Genomic DNA, 13,508 nt, shown 5'->3' on the forward strand with positions numbered 1-13,508 from the left:
TGGAATTTAGAGAAACCGGCCTCTGATGGATCGCTGCTATTGTGGACAGTGTTTTTCTAGATTGTGATTCAATTTGTGTGGGTCAACAGGCACGTTGTGTTACTGCTTTCCTTTTGCTTTTAGCTGCTGAATGAGCAGCTTACTTTAAACAGATACAAATGCATATCAGGGGAGGAAATTATTTTCTTTCACTGCCCTGTGTTTTGTGATGAGCCGTTGTTGCTGATTCGTTGTGCAACTGGAGACCTGTTTGGTTTGTTTGTTTGATCTGTAGTATTTTTTTAAACGCTGTTCCTGGATGAAGAGGGGTTGAATCACAGAATGTTCTTGCGGGTTGTCGGACCTCACTGAATGGCAGTTTTAGTTGTTTTACTGTGCCCAGTTCTTTCCGTTTTCAGGACAAGACAAAAAGATGCAGTGTTCCTACCTGCTTCCTTACTAAGCCTTGTTTCAGACTCCCTCTAGCACTTTGATCATTTTCATTTTCTCCTCTGTTGACTCGCACGTTCAGTTTCAGATGAATGGTATATTTGCCTTAATTTACTGAGGTGCCTTTTATTGAACTGAGGTGCTCTGACTTTGGGATTTTGGTTTTGCGTTATTTTCAATGTCAGTAAATCCCACTCCCCAGTTAAGCTCTAGATCCAGCTCTAAATCTGTGTCTTGTTTGAGGTTCAAAACTATTTACCCTGTTCCAAGATGGATCCAAGAGCCTTTCCTGAGACTGAACGAATGTGAGCTTTTGGAGTTCATCTCATTTATAGAACCATAGAATATCCCAGTTGGACAGGACCCACAAGGATCATCAAGACCAACTCCTGGACTCGATGTTCATCATTTAGTTGATCGTCAATGCAGCTATGCATTTCTCTGCACACCTCAGAGGTCACACTTCTCACTACTCAATCCATAAAAAAGGCAGTCAAACCTGGATGCAGGAAGACTTGTTTTGGAGTGGGAATTTCATACCTGCCCATCTCAATGATGAAACCAGCATCCCTATGGCATGCGCCTATGGGGAAACCTCACCCTCTTCCCTGGCGAGTAGGAGCTAGGCCTGAAGGTCGCAATATTTATTTCAAAAGAGATGATTCTGCAAGAATAATAATAGCAATAAAAAAGTGCTGATTGCACACAGCTACTTGGGTCCAGCCTGTGTGATCCTGGGAAGGATGCGGTCAGGAAGGGGATGTAACCTTGAAATGATGATTTTCTTTTCCAGGGGAAGGAGATGCTTCTTTTCCCTGACCTTGGCTGGCATCCCAGCCCAATTTGCACGTGTCAGCATCTTGCTTCAGCTTGCACGGGCAAAAGTGCTTTTTTCCTAATTAAACCCTGGGCATCTCTTCCACACTGTGCACCAAGGATCTGGGGGAACATTTAAAGAAATAAGACATATCCAGGACTGTTGAAAGTGGTGCAATTAGTAACAGTCATGTTGTGCCTCGCTGTCAGAAAAAGGGGTTTTGTGCTAACTGATGTTTGTCTATTCAATGGAAATGGGTATTTATAGGATTTCTTTATATTTGGTATTTTCCAAGAACCACCAGTGCACTTGGCATTTCACATTCTCTCTTTTAGAGGGAATTAGAAGTAAACATGAAAAAATGGCTAATTCTTCTGAGCTTATTCAGGTACTTGAGAGATTTGGGTCTTGCTGTGCTCAAATATATATAAAAGGATCAGAAATTCTCTCAGCAAATGCTAGTTTCTCAATTATCTCATTAACTTGGATGTTCCAATGAGCTTTTTGTGGTGGTTGCTTGGTGTATGTCGTTCAAATGGCGTTCTGCAAATTGTAGTAATCAAGGCAAACAGCTCTCTGACAGCCTGCAAAATGGAAACCTCTGTGCTCTCTTTCCTGGATCAACCAGGAGCCTAGGATGGAACAAAAAGCTGCCAGGGAAACTTCTTAAATGTTAGCGAACATTTTCCTGTAGAACACACACTAGCATCGAGAAGACACTGAAGGAAGAGATAATGGAGAGGAGAAGCTGCTGAGAGAGACTCTAAAAAAAATCAAGAAAGTGATTTTTTTATGGAGGAGGAGACTGAGGAAGAGAGATGTTAGTAGGAAGAGTTTGCTGACTGCTTCTGAGTCCGACCATGCATGACTGATCCTCTTGGAGAGAGGTTCTCTTGGAGCATGAGGGGCCTAAGAGGGGGGACTCAACGATGGTGAGCATAAAAACCGCCAATACTGAGAACAGACATCACGGCCAGGGATACCAGAAGTGGGAGGACAGGAAGGAGTGAAGAGGTGCTAGGGAAATTGCAGTGGCATAAGTGAGATTTTTGTACCAAGGGAAGAAAAGGAAGAATTATAAGATTTTAAGAAATAACATTTAATTAAACTTCATTACCTAAGTTTTTCTTTTATGATGGATAATAGGATAAAATGAAATTAGAGGAAAGTCAGCCTGAGCATCAAGTCAAATTGTGTTTTGAGAAGGCTGTAAAAGAAGCATGCAAGAAGTTGTCAAAGCAGCATTTCAAAATGATCCAAACTGCAGACAGAAGTTTTAAGAAATCATCCTGCACTGAGATAATAAGAAATGTGATCGTAATTCTGCTCACTGATCCAGCAGATTTTCCCTCTTTGCAACAGTCATCATGCATTAGTTTCACACCTCCATAAGATACTTGTAAATAATACTTCCAATAGCTCACACACTTATTCAGACTTTCTCAGCAGTTTTTTGGGAAGCATCTGTTATATTCCTGAGTGTTTGATACTGAGAACACAAATTGTTCTGCTTCGAAATGAGTAACATTTGCTGGCTGTTTGGGTCTGTGTCCTTCTTAGGCTTTTGTTTTCATTGCAGGTATTTACATTTACAAACTCAGAACTTGCTGTCTGTTTCTTGTTTAATGAAATATTCAGGGAGCATTGCATTCCCCTCCTCTGTAGATGGCTATCAGAAAAGGCTACCTTGTAGAGTGACAACCCCTTTAATGGCTAAATTTGACTGTATGTAGTGTAAATGACGAGGAGAACAAATACAGCAGTTTGGGAATGTAAGAAAATATTAAAGGTGAAAAACTGTTTCCTAAATACTAAACCCTGTAATGATTTCTCTGTGAGTAGCTGGAAACCAGAAAATTTGTTTATATTGTATTTGTACCCACACAACTTCAAGGTTTGGTCCAAATGCTTGCAGCATCATTTTACCACTAAGTATTTTACTGAAGATATTGGGGGTTGCATCAGGAAGTCATGCTGAGATGCAAACACCAAATCAAATTCTAGCTGGAGCCTGCGATGCACTGCTTCTTTGCAAAGAAACTTGATCTGGTTTCAGTGAAAGTCGTAACCATTGCTCCCATCTCAGATGAGGTTTGTCTCCTACCCTCTGCAGCACCGATAGCTTCGGAGATGCCACAAGAGGCAGGAGGACCGAGTCCTGCTCACTCAGAATAGCTCTGCAGGGTTCCTGATGGCTCTTCCCTCCCATTCATTCAGAAGTCACCTGTGAGCATATTTATATGATGCAAAATAAGATACAAAATAAGGCCATCGAGGGCAGATTATGGCTGGCACGGCAGTCAGCTGGTTCAGCAGTAGATGCCCTTATCAGAGGCAGCCCTCCATTCAGCCCTGTATTTGCAGGGGCTGCAAGTGCCTCTCTCTTCTAATAGCACAAATAAAGTCCTGGAATTTCAATAAATAATTCAGCCCTGGATCTGATTTCAGGTTCAGCATTAACTTTCAGCACCTGGCTGCTGTTATTATTTGTTAGTCTGATATGCTGCTTAGAGGCATGGAAATTTGGCTGCAATTCATCAGCGTTTGCAGAATGTACTATATGACCAGATTACCATCCCAGGCTCAGAGATTTTTAACAGACATTCAAATTCCAGATGTGCACAGATTTAATTCTTACAAGAACAACTGCAAGCAGGATACTGGTACTGGCGTGGGAACTGGAGGTCTTTGCACAGAGCTTTCTTTAAAGAAATGACTCCTACATTTGCACCTGATCTCTACCAGAAACATTAATAATTTTACTATAATTTGCATTGCCCATGCCAATTTCTGACAATGACCTAGCTCTCATTTTATTTTCTACAAGCTTTCCTGGGAGAATAAATTTTTTACATCTCTAATCAGCTCTTGGGATATTGAATCATCAATATTTAAAACAATCGTAATTGGTGCTCTACGAATACCTAAAACAGATTCGTTCCCAGTTTCTTTCTCCAGAGCCCATAAAACCACTTGTGGTTTTATTCACTTATTAGAAAGCAGCTGGTGAATCTAAAATATGATTCTGCTTTCACTGAAATCAGTGGATTATCTTTAGTAGGAATATTTTCTATGAATATTGACTATTATGAGAGCAGAATTAGATTGTCTATATTCCATTAATAGCTCTGGAAATGAAAGGCCAAAATCAGAATATGGCCCTATAGGCATATGCTTCCAAAATGTAGGATCTGCAGCCTGTATGTGCAGAGCACGAACAGCCATCCAGTATGAATACATTGCAGGACAAGTTTACTCGTCTTAAGGAAAGGGTTTTTTTTTTTTTGCCCAAAGTGCTGACATCTTCCTAGGAGATACAGCCTGGTAGCCACAGTAACCAAGCAGTAGCTGATGCTTGAGCATCTCCATTGACCTTTACTAAAACGGTGACTATTTTCTGAGCACTGCACTGGCCTGATCCTGTGACTAAGATTCCTTCCACCAGTTAATCCCACATACAGCAATGCAACTGTTGGAAAAGATTAAAAAAAAAAAAACCACATATATAAGTGATGGGGTAAGTTAGTTATCTTCAGGAGTATCTTACAGATGGGAAGTCTGTAGTCGACTTCAGTGGGAGCGAGAACTTCACCCTGCAACGCAAACATAGACCACTAGAGGGGATTTTACTACCACTCTATGTCTAGCATATGTCTCCCCCGGAAAACCTTTTAAAACATATGTTCTAGTTCAGCCACAAGATGCTGGCTACAAGCTGAGTGAAATCTATGGTTTGTATTATGCAAAAGGTCAGGAAAGATTATTATAATTGTCCCTTCTGGCCATTAAACCTGTGAGTGAAATTCTGGTCCCGTCAAAGTCCCAGGCAAAATTCCCATTGACTTCACTGGGGCCAGACTTCATCCTGTGCAGGTCAGAGGAAGGCAGAATTCTGCACCACCTAGCTCTGAGAGCAAGAACAGCTTTGTTGTCAGGCACGAATATATACTGTTAAAAAGCATTTTAAAACATCATATGCAACCTCCCTGCTCTGCACCCAGATGAAATAAATCGAGACCAGTTTTCACATCCTTTTTTTTTTTTTTTCTTTTGATTTCTTCAAAGCCTCCACTAATGCAGATTACACAACCTCCTTAGAAAGTCTGCTTTGTGTTTCACTATTCATATAATTACACTGGATATTTTTTTTCCCCTAAAGCTTTATTGCTGCAATTAAGCAAAATAATAATCCTATACTCTGTGGACATGAGGAACAGTGGATCATCATCCTCTTTGTAAAACAGTCTTCCACGTGCTTGAGGACTGTTATGTTGTCTGATGCTCCTAGTAAGACATCGCACATACATCACATTATCAGGTTGCTGTTGTTTGTGGACGCATATTCTGGTGATTCATACTGTTTGTGATTTACGTAAAACCTCCTTCGCTGTTCCCCATCCTGCACTTGTACACTGGATTTTGCTCTTCTTAGGTTTTATACCTTGTAGTTTACTTCACTAAATTCCATTTAAGTGACTTCAGACACTTTGTTCCAACTTCTCAGTATTGGTTTGGAGTCTGCTCCTCTCCTGGGAAATACCAATAATCCCTCTGTGCTTGTTGCTGTCACAAAATTTCGTCGGGCTCTCTCTGTTCCTTCACTTTGCTGATGGAAACATTAAATATGACTCATCTTGTCATAGACCTTTACGGTAGCTCTAGTTGTTGTGTGTATCTAGACTAACAGAAAACTTTATTATTATTATTCCAAAAGTATTTTTTCAACTACTCATACAAGCACTTTGCAGAAATTTTATGCACATCCTATTTCCCTGCCTTCCTTATGAAAATATGATCTGGAGCTTGTGTTAGAAACCTTACAAAAGTCACCTTCTAGATACGTGCCACGTCCTTCCTACCTACTGTGCTGGATACCCTGTCAGAGAACAAAATCTGATTATTTTAATGTGATTTGTTCCATATAATATTATCTTTTCTTACCATCTCTATATCACATTTACTTGTGAGCTTACTCTTTAATCATTTGTTCCAGTATCATTCTATACATTAAGCTTACACATTTGGCATTTCTTGAGTTTTTCCTCTCATCCCCCCCCTCCCTCCTCATGTTATCTCATTAATAGTTGAAGATGGATCCCAAAAAACCAAAGCTTTTAAAAAACACTCACTGTAGTTGCATCCAACAGCTAATGTGGGAATACAGACTTGTTTGCCATGACCCTGGTGAGTGGTGGGAGCACAATTGCTTTGTTAGGTTGGAGAAGCTCAAGAAAAAGTGTAAAGGATGATTTGCTTTTTGTCTGTCAAGCCAAGAAACATATATGCAGTCCACTGTGTCCAGATGCACACGAACTTTGTGCATAATCCGCTAGTTTGAAGCTGTGATGAGAATGGCAATTTTGGTTTCTGAAGAATTTCAAGATTTTGCTCTAAATTGCTCAAAGTCTAAAAAAACACGTTTTAAAACATCCGCAGCTTTACTGAACAGAAGCTGTGGGTTTTCTGAGGGGAGAGAAACTGCAATAGTCTCAGTAATTTTGAAAGGAGATTTTGGCTGGTGGGATGAAGGGAAGCCAGGCGCTGAGAGCTCTCTTTCAGCCTCTCATGGTCCCGGCACCCTGCCTGTCCTGCTGGGTCGCCAACACCAGGACACTCGGCACAGTGATACGGCCAAACCTGGTGTATGTCTCCACCAGGATTTGTCAAATTCTGGGCATCCTCTTCAAAAGAATAGTGTGTCAATAGAGACTTGCATTTCAATGCTCTCGTGTAATTATTTTTTTTTCCCAATTGCTCAAGAAGCTCATAGAAGGGATACTCCCAAAGCAGATCTAGAAAGTTGTTACTAAGACTTTAAAAAACAGCTATTCCTTCTGGGTGGCTTGTGGCCCGATTTTCCATGTGTAGAGAGTTGATACTTGTGAGAAGTCAGCCACCTTTGAATTGTCTCGCAGCATCTAAAACTGCTAGCCCCTTTGAAAAATTCAGCTTGCCTATACCACACATCCCTTAGCTGGTGTTTATATACATTTATACAGCAGAGCATTGTCTTGCAGGAAAAAAAATAAAAAAAATATCATTCCCTAGTTCAGAAATTGCTGTATATTTTTAGGTGTAGGAAGTTTCATTACAGGTTCTACTTCCTTTGATTATTTACAATCAATTTCTCATAAAGGTGAATGCATGCAGTGATAGGTAATGGATCTACAAGTATAAATGAGAACAAAATAATTTCTTTGTCCAGGGTGTTGGACCGGTCCATGCTTTTCTATTCTGTCGATATTTGCCAAGTCATGGGCCTTAAGTACTATAAAAGAAAGCAGGAGAGGTGATGGAATAACACGATTTTTTTTTCCCATACTGAGGCTATCCACCTGTGACCAGGCTGTTGTTTTCCAAATCCAACCTGCACCCAGATTGACATTCCCAGACATCACAAAGGTTATTTCAAAGCATAACATGTGCAGTGGCCAGTGGCTCCCACAAAGCCCTGAGGAAAACCAAGACCTCTCTGTGCAAGTAGCAGCTCTGCTACCAGCACCTTGGCTGATGTGGCAGGTGGGAGTGCTCTGCCCCAGGTGGGTGGACCAACTGGAGACAATTGTTCTTTAATTACAAACATCCTAAACCATCATGAAAAGATCCCTAGAAAGAACCTGGCCTATATGATCCTGTCCTGCCCGTGCTGAAGTTAATATAAATATAAAAGGTTGGAAAATAATGATTTACCAAGCCTCAAGACCAACACCCATGGGGACTCCAACCTGCAATTCCTTCACCTGAAAATCCCAAATGTCTTAAGAGGACAAATGCATCTCTCCCAAAACCGCAGCGACCTGGAAAGTGCAACGGCACTTTCCTTGGAGATCCTCAGCTCTACTGACGTGCTGCTCAGCCAGTTTGAACGGCGTGGAACAAGCCAGCTCCCTTCAAGTTGGCCAGCAATGCAAACCAAGTTAAGCTTATGTGCATCTATAATGTATGCCTGTACGTATGCCAAACTTGGACGACATTTTGGCTGGCTTTTGGGGAGCTGGCTAAAGATATTCACCACTTCCTTTTTGTTTTGTTACTACCCTGACAGTCTTTCTAGCAAACGCTCTATTTTTATTTGACATGTATGCACATGGTCCATTTCCATGTGTGTGTGCATAGGAATATATTTCTGCTCCAGCTTGCCCTCACTTGGAAAGCTGCTGCTAGGAGTTTCTTGTAGCAAAATGAAATTTCGGAAAAAGTCCAATGAAATTAAAAAGCTGCACGGCAAATTTATTATTGTTATTATAGGCTCCCATTCAGGAAAATACTTAAGTATGTGCTTAAGTCCCATTGAAATCATCAAGACTTAAGAACATGCTTAAAGTCAAGCGTATACTTCCTCTGAATTGGGATGTATTTCAGCACATGCTTAAATGCTTTCCTGAACTGAAGCCACAGTCAACAAGAGTGTCCTGTGATGCACAGGACTTGCACTACAAGATTTACTTCTTACTTGAGACCTACCAGTGCTGCACTATGAGTATACACTTTTTAGCTCGCCTCTCCGTTGGTGGCACTCCAAATAGCTTACTGGCTTTTACATTTGGACGAGAACTTGTGAAAGAGACTAGAAACTGGAAAAAAAATGAGCCTTGCTAAAGCAATACCTTGGCTTCTCTGATCTCATGTTGCAGCCAACAATTTTTCCCTACAATGGAGATTTGTGCTATTGTGTGTGTGGTATAATTACTAAGACAGATTTTTTTTCTTTTTAATGGCACAATAAATAGGATATTTCCTGGCCTGCTCTGCATTTCAAATAGGATTTTCACTTCCCCTTTGGGTTCTGAGCGTAAGGAGAGTAAGTGTCAAAAGGCAGGCGCTTTCCCAATTCTAAAATAGAGAGAGTGCAATCATGTGTAATGTGAATCTAGATTTTGATTGTAAGGATGATGAAATCAATTCTCTCCTTAATCCTTACTTGGAAACATTTGGGTGAACTAGCCTGCCTGCTTTTGCTAACTTGTTATAATCCTTTTGAAAAAGAAATGTATTTTAGTGTCATCAAAAATATCTGCCTACTTTACCGGGGAGTTCAACAGAGCACTGGACAGAACAGTCTCAATGCAATGAGAAATTAGAAGAGAAGGAAAATAGATAAAACCAAATGTATTCTGTTCCTGGAGAAAGCACAGAGGTTTCCAATAGGCAGCTCTTTCCAGTGCTGCCATTTTTAAGCTAGATGCTTAGTCATTATTAATGACAGTATGTTGATATAAAGCTGCTATATTTGGGAAAGAACTGGAAACAAAACCTTTTTCCCTCTTAAGGTTAGGTATAATAACATACAGTTGCCTGTATGCATTGCAGTCACTCTGCATCTACCAGTTGGAGTATTTTTGGAACCAGTGAGGAAGTTTATTACAGTTATTTCATTTAAGGGAAAGTAGTAACTTGAACTTGAGAAGAGCTCCCTGTTCATGTCGTTCAGCTATGCTGTGCAGTGGTTGGAGGCTCTCAATATTGCTGCTACTTTTCAGAAGTATTTGGCACAAGCTCATCAAATCACCAAGACTTTTTTTCTCCCTCCTGAAGCCTCCTTTAATTTTGTTCCTTGGTGATGTGTCGGTACATCCCCCGCTTGTGCATACAAATATCTTTAAGGTTTAATTACCTTAAAGGTATTTAATACCTTGTTCATTCTTGTCATCGCTCAGACAGAGGCAAGCAGCTGCTGTGATGCTGGGGTTTTCCTAATGTGATTACACTGAGTTCCAGGGCAGGACCTTGCATCAAATGGTGCGTAGTACCTAAATGTCAAAGACCAAGTAGAAAAGCATCCTGTTTGGTAGCTAAACTAATAAATATAGATTTAAGAGAAGCAACAAGAGCGGAAAGTGATGTTTCCAAGACGGAGCAAAAAATCCTCCAGCAATTCTGCCTCCACAAAGGAGGCAGGCTCCAGGCTTTTCTGTTAGTGGGGTCCACATGCATCCCACCTAAATTCAGATACACATGAGACTTAGTCGAAATGAAAGTGGCCAGATTCATCTTCTGGATGTGCTTCCCTGCCTTGCCCAGAAGGCCTTAGGCATCTCAGAGAAACTTCATTGGGACGAGTGTTGGCTGAGGGGTCTCACCCAGCAAATCCTTGAATCCATTTTACTTTTCCGTGGTCACTATGGGAATTTGTTGCCTGAAAAGGTGAAGTGTTTCTCCATAGGGAAAAGGAGGCAGCGCTCTTCTGCGGGAAAGAAGAGGCTCTGAAACCCTTTCACAGCACTAAGAGTTACAGTGCACGTTTTAAAATCTCAGTTTCCTTGATCCTGGCACCCACAGAGCCTCAAGTCTATAGTCGATTGCAGTCATTGAATCAGCAATATCCAGCGTTACTGGCAGGGAGGGTGTATATTTCATCAACTTGCTCCTTTCTCTAAGCGGCTGATCACTTTTGCTGTGCCTCGGGGAAGCTACAAGAGAGAGCTTCTGTGCTCATTTGTGAGTAGCAGCGGGGATAAACGGTGTTTCTACAGCTTGTCAATTATTTGTTCTTTTCTTTCTGTGCACTGTTTGAGTTCTTGATCTTGATTAAGGTATTATTTAATTCCTGCATTTCTGAGCTCTTAAGCTGGGACAGACACATAATAGGTTTGCATTTAGTCACTACCAGGGTGCTTTAAGCAAGCTGGTTTTCTTTGAAGCTGAAAGTGACTAAGCCTGGGAAGTTCTCTGTTCTTTCTCCTCTCCTCCTAGTAGTTAATAGACTTCACAGGTAATCTCAAGACACTCTGATAAGCCTTTGAAGTTATTACCCACTAAGTTTTTGCTCTTTCTGAGTGCCGGGCATTGAATTGCTGACTGCTGTCAGAAGCAACGAGAAAGGATTCACAAAACCGACAGAGCCTTGCCTATAATTTTTGCAGACAAGAGCTGAATTTAATGGATAAATTGTGTTGCTGGGGAGATTTTGATTCTGTTCCCTCCTCTGTCACCAGTTTGCCTTGTGATTTGTGGTAGCATTTTCAGTTATGCCAGTCACATGAGATCTAAACCCATGAGTCAGACTCCACCCAAATCATGAGCCTGGCTTTCAGATCCAGGAGCTTTGAAAAGAGATCATACCATACTGTGTCTTTAGTTTATCTTTCGTTTCTGGAATTTCCTCTGTGTATTCCCAACATGTCTCTAGCAATTAATGTTTTCCACTCTTTTGGAAGTGTCGGGAAGAAGTTCTGACCATTTGGAGCTGTTGAAGGCCTCATTTGACCTACACAATTACTTTTGGTTTTGATCTCCAAATGAATCTTATTTCTTCCAGATTCCGCATCTTTTGTCCTCAGTGATTTCTGCATCCCTTAGCCTCACATGACCCGTCACTTCTGTCCCTTCGTTGCCATTCAGCCACTCTGTCCCACCTTTACTCCTCTCCAGTGTTGAGGGGCTTTTTCACCGTTGCCTTTCAGGATGGAGGAGGTACAAAAAGATGCAGATCTAGGAAGTCCTTAACATTCCTATGAGAATAAATAATTGGAGAGTGCAGGGAAATAGCTTCTCCTTCCTGAAAAGGTGAAATTTGTTACTTGCAGCACAAGAAGTAGGTGGTGAGGACAGGCAAGAGAGTGCCTCCATGCAGGAAGGAGACCTATAAGAGGGCTGGAGCTTTGTGGGTTACTTCAACACTAGACCCATTTGCTCAGAAGGTATCTGCAGGACTTGGGAAATCAGGGTTTTATACTCACTTTGAAGGGAGTCAGGTGACAAGTGAATCAGACTCAATGGAGTTAATAAGACAAAGTAAGTCCAGAGAAGATGGATTGAAGATGGATGTGAGATAGGAGTCAACTCTTCTGTCTGCACAATTTTGCTCTCTCAATCAGTGGTCAATCTGTTTTTCCTCAAATTTAAGGTTTGTAATATATTGTTTGCAGACTCTGATAGCCAACTCCATTATGAAGGATATGATTAGATTGAGATGGTGAAAAAGCCAAGGGGAAATTTGGTGTTGTGCCACTGTTTTTCCCTATGGCATTTGACTCTTTTTAGGAGGGCTAAGAAGTTGCAAGCTCTTGGCAAGTGTTTATTAAGCCAAAGCCAAAACAATAAATGTAATTTCACAGTAATTATTGCATGCAACACTGTGGTGCCTGGTATTGCCGTGGTAACACTGTCATTGTTTTGCCATGAAATTCGGAGAGCAGAGCTAACTATTTAATTAATAAAGTTATGCAAAACTAGTATATTCACACGCCAGGCAGACAGAAAAAAGCATCTTCTCTTGCTCGTCTCATACCATACCACTACTTTATCCACAGTGTTTGAGGGTTCTTGCATATGCCATGTGCCAGGCATTTGGCTGATCTATAATTTCATGTAGAAGTGCAGCCAAACTGTACCCCCAAATCCAAATATCTCTAAAGTCTGAGTGCTTGAAACTGAATCTGAAGCCAGAGAAAAACTCTTTACATAGCCCTAAACTTTACAATGTGCTGTCTCCAAGCCTTGAACCCACACTCTCTCCGTATTTTGGTGGATGGGAAATCTGGAATTTGTTTTTAAACCCAGAATTATCAAAAGCTGTGTTGAAGACATGAGAAAGATTCATGACGCCTACTCGAAAATCTTTCAGCTAAACTTTTCCTATGCAAGTTGTAGCAACTGGACACATCTCAAAATGTTTCTAGCTAGTCTGTGAACGTTTCACAAAAGAGCAGTAATTAGAAGTGATTCCTTCTTTAAGATAGAGAAATGCCACTCCACAGCTTGAATATTAATAAGATACAATTTATGAAAGCAAACGGAGTAATATAATATTTTCTCCAGAGGAAAAGGACATGTATTTGCTTAGCTCTTTCATCAGCCATTTTCAGACACACACTGCGTGCATAAAATACAGTTATGCAACCCATATGGGTCAACAAAGGAAGGTTGGTTGCTTCACCAGGATTATAAGAATCTTTTAAACACAATGGTACCACAAATTAAAATGGAAATCTATCAAAACCATTATCGTCTTGAAAGCTTTGGCCACAAGCATAATTATTGTAGAAGGATGTTGTCCTTGGACACAGCTTTGGCTCAGTTCAAATAGTGTTATTTGTATCCCTCTATGGCTTAAAGTCAGAATTTGCATGGCTAAAGACCATAAATTTTTAAAGGAAAAAAAAACACAAGCTGTTTCCTTAGTACTAACACTAGCAGTTTTTTATTGTTTTGTAGTGGTTTGTAGGCAACTCATTAGGTGCTAGAGATAGGAACAGACTGAATGTGGCAGCTGAAGTCTGCCTTGAACTTTGGAAGGATTCAGATGCAGATTTCTGTCTGG

The 13,508-nt window shown here is 40.8% G+C and overlaps 1 protein-coding gene and 1 long non-coding RNA gene across 12 annotated transcripts in view; one reads left to right on the top strand and one right to left on the bottom strand.

Annotated features, from left to right (window-relative positions):
* Positions 1-6,444, bottom strand: part of LOC308193137 — a 30,751-nt gene extending 24,307 nt beyond the window's left edge. Inside the window, exon 1 of the long non-coding RNA XR_013949411.1 lies at positions 6,376-6,444. This is a non-coding gene — a long non-coding RNA (uncharacterized lncRNA). The remainder of the gene's footprint in view (positions 1-6,375) is intronic.
* Positions 1-13,508, top strand: part of CLIC5 (chloride intracellular channel 5) — a 75,024-nt gene that overhangs the window by 35,574 nt on the left and 25,942 nt on the right. The gene's annotated exons all lie outside the window — the stretch shown is intronic.

This window comes from Anser brachyrhynchus, assembly GCF_964034855.1.
Source record: "Anser brachyrhynchus genome assembly, chromosome: 3".
Taxonomy (NCBI): Eukaryota; Metazoa; Chordata; class Aves; order Anseriformes; family Anatidae; genus Anser; species Anser brachyrhynchus.